The sequence below is a fragment of the Monomorium pharaonis genome, chromosome 6, assembly GCF_013373865.1.
Source record: "Monomorium pharaonis isolate MP-MQ-018 chromosome 6, ASM1337386v2, whole genome shotgun sequence".
In the NCBI taxonomy this organism is placed as follows: domain Eukaryota; kingdom Metazoa; phylum Arthropoda; class Insecta; order Hymenoptera; family Formicidae; genus Monomorium; species Monomorium pharaonis.
This window is the reverse complement of record NC_050472.1, coordinates 519,355-524,429: the sequence shown is the minus strand read 5'-3', so window position 1 is coordinate 524,429 and position 5,075 is coordinate 519,355. Positions and strand designations below refer to the sequence as shown.

The 5,075-nt window shown below is 36.8% G+C and overlaps 1 long non-coding RNA gene across 1 annotated transcript; it reads right to left on the bottom strand.

Moving 5' to 3' along the window:
- Positions 1-406: 406 nt before the first annotated feature.
- On the bottom strand, positions 407-2,612 carry LOC118646070. Its single transcript, XR_004963691.1, has 3 exons — positions 2,273-2,612; positions 603-685; positions 407-526 (listed from the first exon to the last, which is right to left on the bottom strand). It is a non-coding gene; the product is annotated as an uncharacterized LOC118646070 (long non-coding RNA).
- Positions 2,613-5,075: the final 2,463 nt, after the last annotated feature.

Genomic DNA, 5,075 nt, shown 5'->3' with positions numbered 1-5,075 from the left:
GATCATCCTCTAGAGTTTTCCACGTAGTAACGTCTTCAAACAAGCTGTCAGATAAGCTTCTTTTAATATATTCTCCACGTTTCTGAAATAATTAAAATACTTTTTTTATATGCGTTATTTATTCTATTGCATATAGGGTATAAATTGTTCAGTATACATGTTCTATAAATGGTATTATTGACTATCTTTTAATTAAGAAATGCACATAAAAGGTTCTATTCATATTTGTATGTTTTTTCTGTTAGGTATTTTAAACTACAGAGATATGTATTTTCAGCAAACTGCATTGACATAGTAATATAAAAAATGTGCATAATATATAAATTTTATTGTAAGATACATAAATTAATAAAATAACATACCTTCTATTTTGAATGTAAGGTTCTAAAAATTGTAGAGCTTATACAGCTCACTAGCAGTTAATTGTTGCGAGGATTCTGAACCAGATGGAAGCCCAGCTTTTAACGTTCGTCTCTCACGAGTGAACGTTCTCATAGTTGGGTCCAACGATGTTCACAGTCAGCAGCTGTATATAAGTGTACAATTATTATAGTACATTATATAAATTAAATAAATAAATAACAGTAAGAACACATACATACCTGTTGCATTCAATAATTTTGCAATACTGTGCCATGAATTTTGCGTTTTTTTACTTTGTCCTTATTATCCCCTATAACCATTTCTGCTGTGACAAATGTTGGCAACAGATTCCTGTTGCCAAAAAGGCGACAAATGAGAAACATATCTTTGTCATTGCAAACACTATTAGCAGATATTCAACAAATATTTAGTAACGTCTGTCATCAGAATACATAAATAATAGTAAAACTGCGAGCAGATTTATTGAAAGTATTGATAACAGATTGACGACAAACACAAAAGTGCAAACAATGTCAGCAAATTGCCTGTAGAATGCCAACAACATTTGGTGTGTCAAAGTACGCGACAGATTGATACCAGAAATGCAGCAGATCTGTCGAAATGTCAAAATTGAACAATAAAAAGTGCGGCACCGTCGATAGGCGGCTCACTTTCTCGGGAGTAAAATGCAGTCGACTCGCTACATAAAGACCACTCGCAGCGCGACTAAGGTAAGCAAAAATTATCTCCTTCGCTGCACCTGCGGAGGAGTCCGATGTGACGGAAGACCGCCACATTATACTTTTATGATACAGAACTGCTAGTATTTTCATTTTTTTGGAGTGAGATTTAACTACAAAGAAATTTAATGAAATTAATTGCAGAATAGATATACCTGCGATATAAAGGAAGAAAATAGGTCAATTAAGGCCTCTCTATAGGAAATATTAGATGCTAAGGAGAGGGTTGGGTTAATTATTTAATCTGTTCCTACTCCTGAATTAATAAATCTTCCCAGGAGATTGCTTATATCGATTCTCAAATAAATTATAACTGTGATGAAAAAAGAAATGAAAAGATTCGACAAATCTGTCGCCAATCTGGTCATCATTTATGAATACAGATTTGTTGCATATTTGGCGCAAATCTGCTGTGAGTTTACGTTGCAACATTTGTTCTCAATTTGCTGCGTGAATCATTGTATTGCTAGTGACAGATCTGCTCTGGTGTTGCACTCAATTTGATATCAGGATTTGATAACAATTTTTGCTTGCATTGGGGCGTACTCAAGGACACAGTAGGCCATGGTTTTGGCAGCCTAATTCCGCAAGAAATTTTTAGCAGTTTGCTGACAATTTGGGCAGCAAAATGGTTAGCTGGGATGAAGACTAGAACCAGCAGACCGATCTCTGTGGTTTTGAGTGAGGCGAAAATCTGTTAGAAATGTAGTACCAAATGGTGGCGCTAACGATGCTGGTACACCGGATAAACCGGAATATATTTCAATTCTAGATACAATCGTCTAGTCTATGTTTATATTATCGTAATCACCGTGCTAGTGGTGCTAGGCTGTATGCAGTTGTTGTATTGGTATAAAAAAACTGAGATGAGTACTCTAAATGTAAAATTGCTAAGATTTTTATTATAAATTTGCATTTATTGTTAAATGCTTGTCGTTATACTCTATATTGTTTCCGGTAAATTACTGTCGCCAGCGCCACCATTTGGTACTACATTTCTGACAGATTTTCGCCTCACTTTTGGAGGCGAAATTAGGCTTAGTTCGGTCTCCTGGTTCTAGTCTTCATAGTCCTTATAATCAGGACTTTTTTATCGTACAGATGTGTACATTTTTCTACTAATTCTATTAAACGGTGTTCTGTGCGGTCCATTGTAAGATAAATCTAACCTCTTAATAGCTTAATAGCCCAATGGATTTCCGTCTCTCCAAGGATCTAACCTCTTTCGTTACTGTAACCAAAAAAAGTTCGAATTAATCAACTTTTACGGATAGCTTCATCGGCATTGTAGACTCTTTAATAAATTACCAGTCTTTCAACTTCTTACGTTTATGGTTATGGTTACGTTATCTCCATTGGACCTACGTCTTTATTCTAGGGTTATATTCCAAAACGTCCTTTCCGAGGAAAATTTTACTCGAAATATATAATACACGTAACGTATCCTATATTACATCGAGTAAAATTTTCCTCGGAAAGGATGTTTTTGGAATGTAGCCTAAAACGATAAAGTATGCGTAAGAAATACAGCCAATTAGCATGTCATCGATAGGAAACAAACTGCTTTGATTGGCTGAGCGTAACAGCGTAAGCGTAATGGTATATCCACACAAACTTGCATAAGCATTACATAAAAAAATTGATTGGTCACAAGCATAAGAAAACATAAGAAAATAGATTAATCGAATTCCTTATGCATATGCTTATGCGCTTATGCAAGTTTGTGTGGATATACCATAAGGCTGAAATCACATGGTGCGGAATAGAGCTGCGGAATCGTAGGCCGGTATTCATAGTCGGATCTTATATTTAAGATCATCTTAAGTACTGTCTTAAGATGCCATCAGCCAATCACAGAGTCGTATTAGCATCTTAAGACATTGCTTGAGACGATCTTTAAATAAGATTCAACTATGAATACCAGTCATAGGCCGGAATTCATAGTCGAATCTTATTCAAGTTCCAGCTTAAGCACGATCTTGAGACGTCAATGCTGTTATTTCATTGGTTAAGTAAGTCTCAAGTCGGCTCGAAGCTAGACTTAAGACAATGCTTGAGCTTAAGATCGGTCTATAAATCCCGTCCATAGAGCTTGTATTAATGGAGGGGCTTTGGTGCATCGCGACGCGCGGGAGAATCGACAGAGAGGTGGATATATTCTGTCTTTTTTCGTGTGGGAACAGGTTCGTAACTATACAATCTGAAGCCCGATTCTCGAACTCTCGTACGAAAAAAAATGCTTACAAAGATAACACTGTGCATTTATTATTGGTACATAATTTAGAATCTAAAAGATGCATGCCAATCAATGAATGCACAGTATTACTTTCGTATGTAAAAATTTTTTATACTAATTGTAACAGCCCAAGGCCCGCTCGTACCTGTCGTACTGCTCGTATGTGTGGCGCTTCTTTCCTTCTAGAAAACGGAGTGGTGGGGATGCCAACACGAAAAGAGACAGAATATATGAGAATATATTCATGTCTCTGTCGATTCTTCCCGCGCGGACTCCGGCATATGGCAATGGCCCCTCCATTAATACAAGCTCTACGAGTAAGTCTTATGCCATAAGAAATTGACCATTATAGTCGAATATGAGAAGAATAATTGAATATAATTGGTTAATTCCTAATAGCTTAAGGCTTACTACATCTATTGTAGATCTGGGGCTCGATTCTTGAAGTCATTCGCAAGAGAAACGTATACGCAAATACTCGCTCTAACAGAAAGTTGTAAGTTTATTGGTTAATAGCCATACGATAGCCAATAAATTTCCAACTTTTCTGTAAGATCAGAATTTGCGAATACGTTTCTCTTGCGAATGAATTCAAGAATAGAGCCCCTGGCCTTACTCCATGTTTAGAATGCGTTCCCACCGAGCGCGTCATGCGTCGCGTCCAATCAAACACATCCATTATATTTTATCATATGTTACGTCTGTAGTGGAATTCTGTGTGACTCGTTATTTCGTCGTTATGTGTTATAACGACAGTTGCGCAGCTTTTTTACCATATAAAATATCTGCGCAACTGTCGTTATAACACATAACGACGAGATAACGAGTTACAGGGGCCCGATTCTTGAAGTCATTCGCAAGAGAAACGTATACGCAAATACTCGCTCTAACAGAAAGTTGTAAGTTTATTGGTTAATAGCCATACGATAGCCAATAAATTTCTAACTTTTCTGTAAGAACAGAATTTGCGAATACGTTTCTCTTGCGAATAAATTCAAGAATAGAGCCCCAGAATTCTACTACTGAGACGTTACACATAATAAAATGAAACGTTTTGATTGGACGCGAAGGGAGATGTGACGCATGATGCGCTCGGTGGGAAACGCACCCTTACTCCACGTATTGTAGACCTCGCTTTAGGCTGAATCTACAATAGATGTAGAAAGTCTTATGCCATAAGAAACTGACCAATTAGCCCGGATCTACAATAGGTGTAGTAAGGCTGCGATCCACTTGACGCTACAAATGCTTCGAAGCGTTTAATTGACCAATCGAAACAAAGATTTTTACGAATTGACCAATCAAATAATGCTTTGAAACATTTGTAGCGTCAAGTGGACTGTAGCCTAAGCCTTATGCCATAAAAAATTGACCAATTATAATTGAATGTGAGAAGAATAAACAAATATAATTGGTTAATTTTTTAAGGCTTAGAGCTTACTACGCTGTTGTAGATCTGGCCTTAGGCCGGATCTACAATAGGTGTAAGCCTTATGCCATAAGAAATTGACCAATTATAATCGAATATGAGAAGAATATTCGAATATAATTGGTTAATTCCTTATGGCATAAGGCCTACTACACTATTGTAAATCCGGGCTTAGCCTAGATCTACAATAGAGGTGCGTTCTTAAATTCGCAACGGATGCAGCCAGATACACTAGAATGTCATTCCATCTTTGTTACTTACGGAAGTTGAACAAAGATAGAATGACATTCTTGTGTATCTGGCTACA